This window comes from Rhinatrema bivittatum, chromosome 2, assembly GCF_901001135.1.
Source record: "Rhinatrema bivittatum chromosome 2, aRhiBiv1.1, whole genome shotgun sequence".
Classification (NCBI taxonomy): Eukaryota; Metazoa; Chordata; class Amphibia; order Gymnophiona; family Rhinatrematidae; genus Rhinatrema; species Rhinatrema bivittatum.
Window position 1 is genome coordinate 340810199 of NC_042616.1, and position 18067 is coordinate 340828265.

General features: G+C 42.7%; 1 long non-coding RNA gene across 1 annotated transcript in view; it reads right to left on the reverse strand.

Annotated features, from left to right (window-relative positions):
• Positions 1 to 18067, reverse strand: part of LOC115086132 — a 113792-nt gene that overhangs the window by 92877 nt on the left and 2848 nt on the right. Inside the window, exon 2 of the long non-coding RNA XR_003855096.1 lies at positions 10650 to 10735. This is a non-coding gene — a long non-coding RNA (uncharacterized LOC115086132). The remainder of the gene's footprint in view (positions 1 to 10649; positions 10736 to 18067) is intronic.

Below are 18067 nucleotides of genomic sequence, written 5' to 3' on the forward strand. Positions count from 1 at the left end.
ATGATGGAGGACAGTAACTCAATATGTCACTGAGGCATAGTGGAATGCGGTTTGGGGGGGCTGGGTGAATATTTGTGTTTATATTGTTCGGGCTCGGGTTATGTTTTATTTGACAATAAACTGTGGCCTTTTGTAAAGCCATATGTTGTGCATTGTACTTTGTTGGTGGGGGGGGGGGGGGGGGGGGGAGGAAGATGCACAGGTACTGCCTTACCCATGTTACATGAAATCTGACCAGTTTTTCACAGGCACAATGGTGTGAAAATGTTGATCTTAATTTGATTTCCTTGCTCAAACATATTTAAACATTCTCTCTTATGGTAAAAACAAAATGGAGCATAGCACAAAGCCTATTAAACAGATGGTTTGATTAGTCTTTTGCCCTATTCCCAGGTCTGAGGACCAATTTGCACATCAGTACTTCCTTGGACCTTTTCCATGAAAAATTAGTCTTTTAGGCTTCAGATTTCTATTGATCCATGATACACAATTGTTATTATGGTACTATAACAAAAATCACCAATAAGGGAAATATTTGCTCATCAACAAAATGACAGATGGAAGCCTGATTCAATTTCAGTAGCTTTGAAAATCAGTAGTTGTGCAAGTAGTTTCAAAATCCATCAACATGAGCCACTGGTCTGGTACTAATATAAAAAAATAATACAGCACTGGATAGTAAAGGATAGGGACGAGGCATTGCTTGTGATCATTAATGGTAATGCAGCACTTTATGCTGGCGCTCTCTGGGAAACCCCATTTTTCTCTCTCAAATGACTCAAAATTAGACATTTCTCCAAAAGACTTAAAACAAGAACTGTTGGTAAAATGACTTAAAAAGAGGACAAGAATACAGTGGATAAATTTGGTCAGATTAAAGACTACTACTGAGAACCAGGAGAGAGCAGGGGAGCAGCCAGGATCTGCAAAGGAAACCATGCTGCTTTTACAGCAATGGGATGTATGAGATCCCAGTGACCACATCTTCGCCAAACTGAAAGTATTCAGGGCAGAATTTGCTAGGGATATCTATTTGTTGCATGTTGTTTTCAAAAGAAAATGATTGAAAAAAACCCACAAAATTTTGTGTTTTTTCTTCTATCATTTTCAGTGCGCACTATTAAAAGAATAGTAAACACTATTCAGAAATATTGCATACTATTTAGAAATAGTGCTCATTATTAGCAAAAATAGTGTGCACTATTTCTGAAATCAAAAATACCAAAAAAAACTGGGAAAAACCTAAACAACATTGGGCCTGATATTCAAAGCGTGTTCAGCACTCTATAGCCAGTAGGGGTGTGCATTCGTATTGACCGCATATGAAAAACGCTACACATATTTTTTTTTTTACTTAAAAAAGTGATGAGACATAAACGATCGGATTTCCAACATATCCAACATAGCTATGTTGGATATGTTGGAAATCGCGATTGTTGATCCAAAATTAAAAGTTAAACCCCTCACCTTCCTTAATCCCCCCCCCCCAAAGACTTACCAGAACTCCCTGAACTAGCGAGGAGTGAGGACGCCATTTCTGCAATCCTCTGCGAGGAGCACGTGACGTCGGCGCCACGTCGAGTGACGCGGCGTCACGTGATTCCCCGCGGGGGTCGCGCCGGAACAGCCAGTTCGGCCCAAAAGGAACTTTTGGCCAGCTTGGGGGGGGCCTCCTGACCCCCCCAAGCTGGCCAAAAGTTCCTTTTGGGCCGAACGAGGATCCCGGAAGCGACCCTGCGGGGAATCACGTGACGTCGGCGCCATGTCGAGTGACGCGGCGTCACGTGATTCCCCGCGGGGTCGCGCCGGAACAGCCCGTTCGGCCCAAAAGGAACTTTTGGCCAGCTTGGGGGGGCCTCCTGACCCCCCCCAAGCTGGCCAAAAGTTCCTTTTGGGCCGAACGAGGATCCCGGAAGCGACCCCGCGGGAAATCACGTGACGTCGGCGCCACGTCGATTGACGCGGCGTCACGTGATTCCCCGCGGGGTCGCGCCGGAACAGCCCGTTCGGCCCAAAAGGAACTTTTGGCCAGCTTGGGGGGGGGGGTCTCCTGACCCCCCCCAAGCTGGCCAAAAGTTCCTTTGATATTATTTATCTATTTTTTAATCCTCTCTACTTTACCCCATCTTTGTTTGATATTATGAAGGATAGGATAACCAGATATTGCACCAAACAACTGGAAAATTTGGAAAACTATTCAGTTTGCCCCATGATTATTCTATTTATTTATATTCCACTTTTTGGCGCTTCAACGAGGATTACACTCAGATACTGCTTTGAGATGTTAAAAAAGTTTTTTCTTGACATTTAAAAATCCCTAAGGGTTTATTATCTTCTGTTTCTAAGACATGCTAAGTATCAGATCTTGAGAAAGTAACAACTTTAGAGATAAGATCCAATTACCATCTGAAAGTTTTGACCTAACTGGGTTTTTGGAGAAGTCACAATCAGAGGTTTTGGATAGGGCAACCTTAATAACTATCTTTGCATAAGAAGCTGATACACCATTGGGTTCCCTGATGTGGTCAGAAAAAAATCACCATAAAAGGAAGTTGTTTTTGACTGAAAAATAAAGAGTTATTGCCATAGGAGCCAGTTTTTGTTGAAGTTTCAGTGCAAATGTGCAATCAAATTAGAAGGGAAAAATGTACAGTATTTTCTTTGACCCCATACAATTTTCTATTCTGCTTTTTGCAATTTTCACAGCACTTCAAACTGGATTACATTCAGGTACTGTAGGTATTTCCCTATCCCCAGAGGGCTTACAATCTAAGGGGATCATTTATCAAAGTGCTATATGGCGTTTTTGCATGCAAAAAATGCCTTTAACACATGCAAAAGCACCATAATGTTTGGTGTGATGCAAAGGAGAGGGTATTGGGTGGGAATTTTGGACAAGTGGGCTCACAGTTTAGTGAAGCTGTATTGCATGGCTTTAATGTGAATTTTAACGACACCTTTTTCATTTGCGTAAAGCTGTATGAAAGGGCTTTATTGTGGTGTCATGCCATTTTAAGCTCCTGGAGAGCCAGCCAAGCTATCAGGGCCCTCCTGGGGGAGAGGGAGAAAGGGAGAGAGAGATAACCTAGCCATAATACCCTCACACTAGATAGGTATTTATATCTCTATGTGAGGCTCATCTAGGTGAGGTTTAGGTATTAGTGTAGGGGTTGGGGACCACTTTGACATTCAGAGTGAGACGTATGAACAGAACAGTATACTCTTATGAAGATTTGATGTCCTTCGGAGTGAGGAAACTCACACAAAGATGAGATTTGCAACCTCTAACTACTACCTTGGGGGGGTCTCCTGACCCCCCCCAAGCTGGCCAAAAGTTCCTTTTGGGCCGAACGAGGATCCCGGAAGCGACCCCGCGGGGAATCACGTGACGCGGCGTCACTCCGACGTGACGCCGACGTCACGTGCTACTTGCAAAGTTGGTCAGAAATGGCGTCCTGACCCCACTGGACCACCAGGGAGTTGTGGTAAGTCTTGGGGGGGGGGGGGGATTAAGGAGGGTGAGGGGTTTAAATTTTTATTTGCACATATGGACATATACCCAACTCATTGAATTCTGTTTATGTCCATATTGACCGCAAATGGGACCCCCTTTGGACATATGGACATATGGACATAAACTTTTGCTCTGCACATCCCTAATAGCCAGATAGGTAGGACTTATCCAGCTAGCTAGTGGCTGCTGAATATCTTGTTACATTCAGCAGTTGTTAGATAGCTGGATAAGTCACTTATCCTGCTATCTCTTAGCCAGAGAATTTTGTGGGTGGGCAGTGGGTCAATCAAGGCAGAGTTACTTATCTTGTTAACTTAAACCAGATAAATAGCGATATTTGTGTTTATCTGGTTAAATTAACCGGATAAGTTAGACCAGCCATAAAGCTATAGAGATGGTCTAACTTAGCTGCAGATAATGTTTTGGCTAAGTAGCGGCTTGTATGCAAATTTTCAGCCATGTTGCTGAATATCCCTTGTAACTTAGCTGGATAAATCATATCCGGCTAAATTACAGACCCAGATACTTTTGAATATTGGGCCTACAGAAATTTGTACCCAAATGAAATGAAATGACACGACATGAAAGTTTTGGCCTGCACGCCCCTATAGTTTGCAAAACAGGCTCAGATGATGATTGATCAATGAGATTAGTAAAAAATGTGATGTATTGGGTCCCAGAGTAAAAAGTCTCTTGCCTAGAGCACTGGGAATCAAGTGCAGCCAATTCCATCTCTGTCCTCTGAAATCAGATTCTGGTCCTCCAAGAAAAAGTGATAGATTTGAAAGACAGATTATGGAGAATCTCTGGGTGCTAGAGCTAATGAGCTGATCTAATAACTTTCATTAAAAAATTATTGCTAGAGGTCCATAGCCATGAAGAAAACACCAGTTAAAATGAAAGTTATAGATGATGCATTGTCCAATCTATGCTGGAGGAAGTATGTTACATGCCCTGTTATTCAACTTTTTGGATTCAAGGCAAAGGATGCATCAAATGCATCACTAGGTTGAGTCTACTTGAAGACTACAAGATCCTTCTCTTTTTGTTCGTCCCTTCTCCCCCTCACCCAAAGATGGATGGGGAGATTGAATCAGAGTTAACCAAAAAGTTAGTCCTTGCTGGTGAAGGGTGATATTATCCAAAAATAAATATATAAATTCGCTGAAGTTGAATGAATGGCTGGGAGACATTGGGAGAGTCAAGAAGATGGGCCTTGCAGAGATTAAATGTAAGGAGCATAGAGACAAACATTGGAAGCCAATTCTTACATTTTTTGAAGCTCTTTTCTCAGGAGGAATGTGTGTAATGAAATGAGTTTCCAGGTGAAACAAATTGGGCCAGATTTTAAAAGCCCTGCGCACGTAAATCCGGCTGGAATTATGCGCGCAGGGGGGTTATGCGCCGAGCCTATTTATCATAGGCCCGGTGATGCGCGCAAGCACCGGGACCAGTGTTTGTCCTGGGGCTTTGAAAAAGGGGCGGACCGAGGCCTCTGGCACAGCGGCCATGCACAAGAGGCAGGCATAAAAAACAAAATAAAGATGGGGGGAGATTTAGGTAGGGCTGGGGGGCAGGTTAGATAGGGGAAGGGAGGGGAAGGTGGGGGGGAGTGGAGAGAATGGGGAAAGCCATCGGAGCTCCCCTAGGGCTCGGCGCGCGCAAGGTGCACAAGTGTGCACCCCCTTGCATGCGCCCACCCCAGATTTTATAACATGCGCACGGCTGCATGCGCATGTTATAAAGTCAGGCGTAGGTTTGTGCGTGCCGGGTTGTGTACACAAATCTACGCCCGCGCGTAGCTTTTAATATCTACCCCATTATTTGTTGGACATGTGAGGCTTATGATGTAACCATGTTCCACTGTGAACTTAAGTCATTCAATTAAAAGTCAGCAAACAAGTTGTAGGGCATACCTTTTTATTGGTCTAAGTTAACAAATCTGGGACAAGCTTTAAAGAGTTATCCTCTCTTCATTAGGTCAGTAAAGAACAATGCAGTTATACTGGTTTTAAATAGTACTGAGTCATCTAGGTCTTAGGCTGTCTGCATGAGTCATTACAGTTCAATAAAAGAAAGGGAGTGGAGGTAGAATGCCAGAGGTGATAAGACATTTAAACTTTGCATTTTAAATGGTTGATATTTGATAATGTGTGAGAAAATCAATATCCTTATTAAGTCCTTTGGTGTTTGTTTCAAAGTGTGAAGTCACAGATACATGGCCCTAACTATCAACCAATAAACCTAACCACTCTGTTTCAAAATTCCATAGGCAAAATACAAGCGATGCATCATCTAGTCTGTCCATTTCCTAAAATGCCATGCCCACCAGTTTGCCATTCTATGCACAGTACAAACTGGTGGGCATGGCATAACTAACTAATTGTTCCATAGTTAGTTATGCCATGTAACAATTAGTTATGGAACTGTTCACCAGAAATGTCATTCAACTAGAATGAGATCATCTCAGTTACTTAGCAAATACTGTCTGAAGTGGCCATAGTAGCATTTTAGTTATTGGTGGTCAAAATGCTTAGCATGTGCTAACAAACAAACACATTGTCCTATTGAACATATTTTGCATGCCATCTAGGTACCTTTTACAAATATTGTTCACACTTTAAAACAATGGTCATCCAGATTTTTGCCTCCCTTGTCCCAAACTTAAAAGTACAGTCACTGAATGATTTATTCACAGATCTATTAAAGGGATATGAGACTTCCCTTTGCTGCATTGTTTCATTTCATGCTCCCTGCATCCTGCTTCCTGATTTTTAAGCATCCAGAAACAACTGCTGATCAGCAAACAAGACGGTAATAAGAGATAAAGCTAAGCAAACATTACAGTCTAATCCAAAAATCTATCAGACTGAGCAAGGGCAATCCTTATCTCTTAGGCAAGAACAAGGTGATCCCCCAGTGGAATTTAGTTTAGTGATCTGAATCTTACAACTAAACTTCTGGCTCAAAATATCTGTAACCAATAAGTTTGTTTTTCCCTAGACTTCCCCCCTCAAACTCAGAGAAGGAAATAAAAAAGTATTTGGTATTTGCCATACTTGACAAGGGAAATTGAAATTTACTGTGATTTTATTTTCTTGTTTTATCTAGATCCTACCATTAGGAGAAAGTTTCTGTCATGTATCAATTTGTGTTTACAGTGTGTGGTCTACAATGTAGTTTGGCTCTTTTTATCTTTTGATCAAATATCCGCTCTTACCAGGATCTGAATTCCAGGAAGCCTCAAATTATTCCTCTAGATTACAGGAGTACTGAATGACATAAGGCTATGCATTGCAAGAGTGAAGACTAGCTTTCCTCCCAAGCAATTACACAATAGTGATAATAATAATAATAATAATACATGTTTATTTAACTTCTGCCTTTTGTGACACTTTAAAGTGGATTACATACCAAAAGATAATAGCTGCACTTTCAAAGTTCATGTCAGTAGTCACATTTTTATTTCATTTTTTAAAAAAAGGCTTGCTGATTTCACTTCTGGTCCTCATGCTAGTCAGGACAATGAATTTGATGTACTAACCAGTAAAAATCTGTTCTGCATGCTAAAACAGCAAATAGTGCATGTTATTAGTATAAATGTACACTATTTTCCATTTTAGTGCATGTTTTTGCAAAATGTTTGGGCTTCACATATAGTAAATTTTATACTTGCAAAAAATTATTTAACTTAATAATGAGCTGCTGTGATGCAAAATTTTGCAAAGCAGCTCATTAAGTATTAGTGCATTATAAAACTATTGAGCAAAATTTGCTTCGCAATGTCAAATCTGCAAAAAATGTTAATACCTCAATGAGGTGTAATTACTTTACTTTATTTGATAAACTGCCTTTCTGTTTTACAAATCAAAGTGGTGTACAATTTAAATTGTGATAAAAAATAAAGGGTTTAATTTATTAAGCTCTAATAATGTAAAACATGCGAAAAACAGCATTTATCATCCATAAAATGCTATCTTGTGATATACCCATATCATGGTGAAATTGAGTGATATTCATGATATCATGCAATAATTTGGCCTAAAACCTCCCCAAATTAAAATAAGCTGTTTTGCATGTGTGGCATCCCCTTGGGCCAGCTACTAGATGGCCCTAAGTTCTTGCTTAGAACCCTTACATCTATGAGCCTTCCATCCGTCTCTGCCCCTCCCAACCTGAAGGGTTTGGATATGTAGTACAGTCATTTTAGTTTCCTTTGTGGTCAGTTTTAGAAAGCCTCTTATCAGTGAGGATGTCGTTCTTCAACTTTATGAAGAGATCCTTCATCATGCTCTCTGTGCCAGAGGGTCCCTCTTCTATTAGTTACAGAGAAATAGATTTTGGGCCGGAATTCCCTTTGAGTCTCTCAGTTCAGAGGACTGAAGACCTGTGAGCTTCACTCTACTCCCTAGGTGTGCAAGAGTGGTGACAGCATCTTCTGAGAGAGATTTTGATGGCTGAAGATGTATCCAGTTTTGCATTAAGAAAGTATTTTGGACAATTGCTTTGTGGGAAGGTTTTCTCTGACTCACCCCTCCCCAAGGGGATCCAGAACTGAGATAGCCTGGTCCCCTCTTTCTAAAGACTTTTCCTTCAAGAGAAGCCCCAAAAACAAAACTAAGGAGAATGATCAAGACTGAGAGACCTCAATCGGATCTCCGCTTAAGAGACCAGGACAGGCTGGGTGCCCGGAATAAGATGGATTCAGATAGGACTGTTTTTCTGTGTTTGGGGGCACCCCTCCAATTTAGGGGACCCCCCTCCATTTAGGCACTGGGAGTGCTTTGTGCACTTAACATCACCATGGAAATCTTCACCCAGATGCCTGAAATAAAGGACACCTACCTAAAAAGAAACTCACATTTGTACCATCAGTCAACAACTTCAATATTATGGACAAATTGGACTTTAATTTAATTGTTGCAAAATCATTAAACTTTATTTTAACACCCAGAGCCTGGTCCTGCCTGGTTTATCCCAGCATCTCGCACCCTTGTGTGAAGCAGCTACTTACAGCACATGGTGAATATCACACCACTGTCTGGGCCACAAGCGGGAGCTTTCCTTCACAGAAAGAACCACCCTAAGATAGAGAGTTAAGCATGGGAGTAAGTGCTAGCTGGATGATTGCCCCAAAGAGAATAAATAAGTTTGTGTGCCCTTGGGACTTAAACATCTCCAGTAAGAGTACCATCTTGTGCTCCTACCATGTGACAGGGGCCGACCAATGGCACCAGTAGCCCCTGTGACATAGAAGGGCAAAGGCTATTGGCACCATTTTGATTACCGGCAGCCAACAGCCTGAGTGCAGGAGATCGCTCCAGGACACCCGGTGGACAATCAGGGACTTTTGGCAAGTCTTGGGGGGGGGGGGGGGGTGTCAGGAGGGTGGGGGGTTGTAGTTAATTAAATTTAAAGTGTTGGGATGGAGTTTTTTTGGGAAACAAATACATATGTAACTAATCAATGGATCGGGGTCCCACGAGAATGGATGCAACAGATTTGGGTCCCGACGAATACGAATACTGAATGAGATTAATCCGTCCCTGCTGTATATCCCTACAGCCAACTATGAGGAGTTGGTGGAAAATCTCAAGGCATACAAAAGCATTGCCTGCAACATGTCACTAAAGATACATTTTTTGCATTGTTATCTAGACTTTTTTTCCACCAAACTGCAGAGAAGTGAGTGATGAGCATGGTGGGTAATTTCACCAGCAATGGAAAAATGGTATCAGGGCAAATGGAGCCCATCAATGCTTGTAGACTATTGCTGGACAGTGACAAGATATGTTCCATTTAATGAATAGAAGAGAGAAGCCAAGAAGAGCAGAGTAGCCACTGAATAAGGACTAAACTATGTACATATTTACAGTATATACATAATAGATTTTTTCCTTTTGTTTCATAGTACATTTTATTTCTATAATCCTTTTGCTGATTTAATTTTCAAAGTGTTACATAAACCAAACGTAAAATATTTTGCAATCATAAATACACAAATAGATCTAAGTTTACAATTTATGATTAAAACTCTTATCTATGCAATAAACATAGATGAAAAATGGAAAAGTAGCCAATAAGCTGCTTTAATTCTCCTATTTGAATTTAGCACATCAACATCAATGACTTCTAAAAATGTGTAAACCAGTGAAATCAATTAATATGGTTTGCTAAAGCTACTTTATTTGCTGAAAAGCTGTCTACAAATCAAAAGGTATAATCAATTTTTCACCAGAGCACTGGGATGTTAGCGCACATCCCGATGCTACAGGGCTGCATTCAAAGGGCCACCAGCTACCCAAATGATCCCTCCTAACAGGGTAAAATACTTTCTCACTCTGGTTAGACCCCTGCCCCCCTCCCTCCCCACTGCCTCTACAGGCAGCCCAGCAGGGTCAAAAGTCTAATAAAAGATTTTAAATTTGCATGGTAATGTCCCGCCCCATCCCAGATTTCCCTTGAAAAGAATTACCCCACTGTTCTAACAACCTTCCATGGTTTCTTCTCCACAAGGCATCCAACCCTCCTGGACCTCCCCTTCCATAGATGAAACACATGGTTTCTAGTTGCCCCCAACTCTAGTTACTTTCTTGGACTCCTCTTACATAGAAAAGTTCCCTGGTGTCTACCTGGGCCCACCCAGATCCAGCCATACCTTAGAGGTTATCTCTGATGTCTGGTGGAGAGCCTCTTAGGCTCTGGGCTGGTCGATGCCAGCTTCCAAAATGGTGCTGACTGCACTATTGAATATACCTCCAAGTTAGCCAGATAAGTTTATCTGGTTAACTTTGCTATATGGACTATTGCTGAATATGGACCACAGTATTTTTCTACAGGGCTTCTTTACATATAAATACCAGTATAAAAATAGCATGTACTAAATAGTCTATACGGCACACTAATTTTTGCCAGTTAGTACAATAGCCTCAGAGTATGAGAGAACTAGTGTTCAAATTACTCTCTGTCCTTCAAATGAGGGGGCCTATAGGTTTGCTCTGGAGTTACACCGATTAGCCAACATAAGTCTGTTCATAGTTTACCCTGCAGAGGAGAAATGGGCTTGGGTTTAAGGAGGTCACAGAGGATAAAACCATGGTGTCTTAGTCAAATAATCCTATCTTTAACCACTTACCCATTTTAGGGATGTGCTGAGAAAATATTTTCAATTTGGTTCTTTACATTCGGTTTGTTTGGCTTAGCGATGTGTTTTGTTCGATTCTGTAACAAAAAAAATATATATATTTGTATATTTGTGTCATTCTGTCAGTAATTTTCTATCAAGGCAATGGGAGAAGCAATGCACCCCATTTTGGCCTCTAATATTAGGATTTTCTATCCAAGTGTAATGAAACTTGCAGGCAGGCTTCAGTAGGGAGGTGAATCATGTGCCCTATCGTTTTAACGATCGGGTTTGGCTGGGGGAGAAAAAAATCTGATCGGCATGATTTTTTTGGTAAAAAAATTGTTTTTCTGAATAGTGCGCACTAACGCAAGTTAGTGCACACTATCAAAAATTGTTACTTAATGGTTTAAAAGTAACATTTGAGGAAATGTTCATTAGCTAGAGGTGCGCACTAAGCCGCGCATGCTTGGTGCTGTCCCCCATGGCCATTTTGCTACCAGATATAGCACGCACTAGCCAGAAAGAGAAAAAAAGTGCCAGCAGTAGCCACTAGCCAGTAGCCAGTCTAGCCTCAGCATGCTCTTTAAATTTAACCACTGTAAATATAATAAATGAATAATAAAGTTTTTTGTTTAGTTTTTCTATAGTATGTTAATATTTTGAAGCTCAGGTTGCAAGTTTCTTTATTAAATGTTTTGTTTCACTAAAGTAGCATATAGAGAAGTACTTAATTTCATTTTATGTAAAGTTTCTTTAGTTTAATACACAAAGTACTTCATTTTATTTTATTCTACTCTAGTGAAAAAAAAGAAGTTTAGTTTAACACAGGTACTGCAAACTTGAGCACAGTGACTGGGGGGGGGGGGGGAGAGGGATGTGAAGGGGGATACAGCCCCTGCATTCAGCAGCTCTGATTTTCTGAAGAGATCTGTCCTTCAGAGACCAGGGAGTGGGACAGCTTGGCCCTTCACCTCCTCCTTTCCCTCCCCTTTGTCAAGCTACCAACCGTTTCCATTTCCCATCCCCCATATATTAAACCGTCACCTCAGTGGGAACCTTGGTAACATCAATAAATAAGAGGGTAGCTAATAGGAATACATATTCATTCCTAAATGACCTTAACTGACCTGAAAAGTGTCAAATTGTATCATTTTCTGTTAGTGCACACTAACAATGGGTAGTGTGCACTAACTTCCTGTTAGTGCACACTAACTCCCGTTAGTGCGCACTAAGACGATTAACGATTTTTTTTACGATAAATCGGGGGAATTTCTATTGTTTCACACTCTTTAATGATTAATGACGATGATTGGCTGATTTGCCAATATTCAAAATGGCGCTGAATTGCCAATATTCAAAATGGCGCCGGCGCTACCTTTGCCCTCACTATGTCGACATAGTGAGGGCAAAGGTAGCGCCGGTGCCATTTTGAATATTGGCAATACGGCCCTAGTGCAGAAGGTCGCTCCCGGACCCCCGCTGGACTTTTGGCAAGTCTTTTGGGGGTCAGGAGGCCCCCCCCCCAAGCTGGCCAAAAGTCCCTGGGGGTCCAGCGGGGGTCCGGGAGCGATCTCCTGCACTCGTGACGTCGGGTCACAGGAACCAAAATGGCGCCGGCGCTACCTTTGCCCTGTCATATGATAAGGGCAAAGGGCCACCGGCGCCATTTCTCTTAACGCAGCCGTGGCCAGAGAGCGGGAGATCGCACCGGGACCCCCCCCCCACTGGACCCCAGGTAATTTAAAACATTTTGAGGGGGTTCGGGAGGGTGGAGGATTTATTTTAAAGGGTCGGGGTGGGTTTTAGGGTTGTTTTGGTGTGCTGGTTTTCCCGCCCTCCCCCTCCCCCGATAAAACAATTTTTTAACCTAAAAATCTAAGGCGATCAGATTCTCCCCCCCCCCCCCCCAGCCAAATTCGATCGTTAAGACGATCAATCACACAATTCACATCCCTAGTGGCAAGAGCATCTCAGGACACAAAAAGAGGGGAACTGGCACCAATAGCAATGGCATGAAAAATACAAGAGGAATGTGTGGGCAATCTGATTATGACATCTGTCTCCCCATTAACTGCAAAGATTGATTTGGATGGGTAGGTAGTTGTCCCCTTCCACCCTTACCACTCCATGCTCATCCCTCCCAAAGCTGTGCACTTGATCAAAGACCTTCCCCCAACACAAGTACTGTTGTTTAGTCCAGGTTAAATATGTAGCTACTGTTCTTCTGCTAGAATCTCCACAGCGCTGTGAGAATGACAAAGCAGGAGGGGGAAGAAGGGATGTGAGAAGGGAAATGGATTAGATGTAAAGAAGGCAGGTACTCTCCAAAGCATGCACCTCCTATATCTTTTGAGGAGGTAGATGACATAGAGGAGGAATTGGATAGCCCAGAAGAACAGATGGAGAAACAGGAGCTAGATTCTGGAACAATCACCACAGAGGCAGGCGCGGAAGAAACCCCACAAGACTCTCTGACAGCAGAGGAGCAGATTTAGAAAATGAGGCACCTATGCCACAGAATGTGATTTGATGGTAAAATGCAGGTTTCCTCTTGATGGGAGCCTTGAATGGTATTGAATAGTGGTAAACATCTGCTGGAAGGGCACAGGATGTGCATGGGGCAAAAAGTTAAGCTGGAACCAGCACAGAACTATTCCAGAGCCCTGGGCCAGCTATGTGTCAGGAGGTGTAACCTGCCTTCTTAATGGACAGAGGGTACATCCCCTGAGGGGTTCATTTATGCAACAGAGGTAATAAAAGACCCTGATTCTCCTGAGTCGGGCTGTTCCAGAGTAGAATGGAGCTGTGATTCTCACCCAAAATATCAGATGGGAGCAGCAGGAGCTCAGGGATTTTCTCCTAAATATCCCCAGAGGCGAGAAGTAGAGAGCACAATACAGTCTGGAAGTAAAACTGTGCCAGAGGGAACTTGTTTTGGAGCTCGGAGGATCCTGAGGCTGTCCCAGATGGATTTTTCCTTGAGTTGAGCAGGACATTTTGTGGGTAACTATTTTGCTGACTAAGGATACTCAGGAGAGTACCAGGCTAGCTTGTGCATGTGCAAAGACTAAGGAGAAGAGAAACAAAGTAACCAGGACTACTGTGTTGCTGTAAGAAATAATTTATTTAAGGAGAGGAGCTATAAGGAAAAGAATTAAGATTTCTGGAACTGTAATTCTTTTTGACTTCTGCATCTACTTGAACTTTCACTGTCATTATGTTTGATCCTGAAGATTCTATTATTTGGAGCACAACTTGAGTTTGGAGAGTGGTTTATTATTTATTATTTATATGGCATGGCCTCAGCCTGGTACTGGCCCTGCAGGTTATCCTGCCCCCAGCTCATGGCCTTGGAGATTTATTTCCCCATGTCGGGACAGTAACTACAATGTTCCCCGAGGCTTGAAAGGTGAACCTTGGCATACCGGGGTTTACAAAAAGAATAGTATCAGACATCAGTAGCCTTGGAGTTATGAGCAGGACAATAAAACACATTTAACATTGATATCAGCACATTAAAAAGGGTTTCCAAGAAAAGAGTGCAAAGATCAATAGCCTTGGTTGCCTCCTTGCTCACCTTTGCTGGTCCTGTCCTCTTTCTACCCCAGGAAATCTTTAGCTTCCTCCTCTGTTCCTCTCTCCTAGCACTACCCCATTTACTTCTCCTTTCTCTTTCTGTCCCTTGTACTTTCTCTCTCTTATTTTCTTTCCTGGCTTTCTTCTCTCTCTGTCTCTCACTTTTTTTTTGCATAAACATTTTTACTGGTGAACAACAGGAAGAATAAGGTTGTGAAACATCTTGTAAACTACAATTCATTATTCGACTATCAAAAATAATTTCCTTCCCAGATTGCTATACCTGTTCCAGTCCCTACCTATACTTATATCTAATGCTACTCTTAAGTATTGGGAAAAAAGGTGTTTAGTTTTATCTAGAAAAGAAGGCCACCCAGGGTCAATAGACAGGTTCTTTATCAAAACAAGGCAGATGGGGGTTTGGAGTGCCCAATCTTACCTGGTACTATGTGGCGGCACAGGTGAAACCTTTAATAATCTGGCATCAAGCAGTAGACATTGTTATTATCTGGTATGGTTATGGAGCCTGGATCCTAGTGAGAGCTGACTCCACCCACAGGGAGGAGCCCTGTGGGGACTCACTACAATAAGTGTGGCCTCACTGAGACAGACAAAGAAGTAAGAGACTTTATTAGATTGGAATGTGGGTAATACCCAACGAGTGAAGTTAAGATAGTCCAGAGTAGTAGGGTTACTCAATGATGATATCCATGGTAGTGGCCTGCAGAGCAGGGTACGCCAGGAACTCCTCTCCTGATGACACACGTCTTTTAAAAATATAAGTTGCGTTTTACATATGCCTTCAAAACGAATGCACACCCCTAAGGCATTGTGTATCTTCATGGAAGAGGGTAGTTGCAAGCTGTAAGTTACAGGTCTCAGCGGTGGAGAACGGTGAAAGGCCCAATGTAGTGTGGAGCAAATTGAACAGATGGCAGCTTGAGATGGATGAATTTGGTACTGAGCCATACCTTGTCTCCAGGTTGAAATTGAGGTGCTGCTCTGTGATGAGCATCATAACATTTCTTGGCCCGCTGTCCTGCCTTCTGCAAAAGGCCTTTGGTTTGTTCCCAGAGATGATGGAGTTCTTCAGCCGAAGCCTGGGCTACTGGAGATGAAACTGACAAGGTTATTGGTAGCGGAGGTAATGGCCATACACTATCTGGAATGGTGTTGATCCAGTAGCGGCTGATGGATGCAAATTCAGGGTGAACTCGGTCCAGGGGAGTAACTCTGTCCAGTCGTTTTGTCTGGAGTTTACGTAGGAGTGGATGAACTGTTTAAGTGTACGGTTCGTTCTTTTAGTTTGACCATTTGATTGTGGATTGTAAGCTGATGTCAGGTCTAAAGAAATATCAAATTTCTTATAAAGAGCTCTCCAGAACTTAGCCGTGAACTGTATGCCTCTATCCGATAGGATATGCTTCGGCATGCCGTGCAGGTGAAAGATATGCCGTATAAACAGCTTTGCCAATTCTGGGGCAGATGGTAGTCCAGGTAATGCCACGAAGTGTGCTATTTTCTAGAAGCAGTCTACTGTGACCCATATGGTGTTGTTTCTGCTGGACACTGGCAGGTCAATGATGAAGTCCATCGCGATGTGTGTCCATGGTTCCTCTGGAGCTGGTAAAGGCTGGAGAAGGCCCCAAGGGCGACCAGCTGGAGGCGTTTGTCTTGCACAGGTGGTGCAAGAGTATGGGTATCACTGTTCTGGCTAAGAATGGCTCCTACACTGACATCAGAGGCATCAACCTCGACTGTAAATGGATGTCGAGGATACAGCTGGAGAAAAGCCTCCGTGAGGGTTTGAAAAGCACCAACAGCTTCGGGAGACCACTGCGAAGGACTGGCTCCCTTCTTTGTCATGGCAGAAAGTAGTGTAGTCAAGGTAGAGTAGTGGTGGATGAATGTGTGATAATTGGGGAAGCCTAGTGCTTTGAGACCAGTGGGTTGAGGCCAGCCTTGTATGCTTTTGGTCTGTTGTGGATCCATCTGGAAACCTCTACTGGACACCACGTAGCCCAAAAAGGGAACAGACTCCTGGTGGAAGGCACACTTTTCAAGCTTAGCATAGAGACGGTTATCCCGTAGTCTTTGTAGGACTCTAGTGACATCTACCTGATGACTTTGTAGATCTTGGGAGAAAATTAGTATGTCATCTAAATATTCAACCACACATTGGTAAAGTATATCTCGCAGAATCTCATTCATCATATTTTGGAATACGGCCAGAGCTTTATACAGGCAAAGGGCATGACCAAGTACTCGAAGTGGCCATCGCGAGTATTAAAGGCCATCTTCCACTCGTCTCCTTGACAAATGCGGACCAGATTATATGCCCCTTTTAGGTCTAGTTTCATGAAAATCTTGGCTCCCTGTAGTCTGTCTGAAATCAGAAGTAAAGGATATCGGTCCTTTACAGTAATTTCATTAAGTCCTCTGTAGCCTATACATGGACGAAGAACATAAGAACATAAGAACATAAGAAAATGCCATACTGGGTCAGACCAAGGGTCCATCAAGCCCAGCATCCTGTTTCCAACAGTGGCCAATCCAGGCCATAAGAACCTGGCAAGTACCCAAAAACTAAGTCTATTCCATGTAACCATTGTTAATGGCAGTGGCTACATCCATCCTTCTTTCCAATGAAAATAATCCAGCTCTGGCAGGTGACTTGGAAGGCCAGATAAATCCTTTTTGCAAATTTTCTTGAATATAGGCCGACATGGCCTCAGTCTGTGAGAGAGAAAGTTGGTATACCCTTCCTCTAGGGGGCTCCGAGTCAGGCTTTAAATTAATAGTGGTAATATGTCTGCTGCTTTTTTCAAAATCATGTCTTGAAATGCAAAGTATTATAGTGGCAAACCTGAGAGAGAAGGAGAGGTTGTCATGCAGGGCATAGGTGCTACATTCTTCAAGCATCTGTCATGACAAGCCATTCCCCATTGTGATAGTTCCAGAGTGCCTCAGTCAAACTGGGGTGTGTGATCTTGCAGCCATGGAAGACCAAGTATTACTGGATGAATGGCTTTGTCAAGGACCAAAAATGAGATGGTCTCAGTATGAAGAGAACCAGTGCGCAGGCATATCGGTTGTGGGGTATAGGAAACTTCTCCGGGTAATGGCTCGCCAAGTATAGAGGAGAGAAGCAGTGGCTTGGTGTTGGAAGGATAGGAATCCGAAGATGTTTCACAAGTCTTTTAAGTATAAAGTTGCCACCTGCTCTGGAATCAACAAGTGCAAGAGTCTGAAATTCCAGGGTCCCAGAAATGATTGAGACTGGGAGAGTCAGTGGAGGAGATGGTGTAGTAAGACCTAGGAAGAGTCCTACCACAGATCCTTGGTCTGCATATTTCCCGGACAGATGGGACAGGATTGAACCGCATGGCCAGGTTGTCCGGAGTACATACAGAGACCTAATCTCTTACGGTAGCGTCTCTTCTTGGCAGTTAGATGGCTGCGTCCTAATTGCATGGGTTCATCTTCTTCAGTGATAAGAGACAGCTGAGACTGAGTTGCAGGTGTTGATCATGAGTGCATACTCCCTGATGAATATTTCTTAGGACTCTTTACCTCCGATGAACGTTCACGCAGGCGGTGATCAATTCTGCCTGCAAGGTCAATAAGTGAGTCCAAGGTATCAAGCAAATCATGTAATGATTTGGAGAAGAGACGACTGATAGATGATAGATGATGATAGAGGTGTTTAAAATCATGAGAGGTCTAGAACGGGTAGATGTGAATCAGTTATTTACTCTTTCGGATAGTAGAAAGACTAGGGGGCACTCCATGAAGTTAGCATGGGGCACATTTAAAACTAATTGGAGAAAGTTCTTTTTTACTCAACGCAT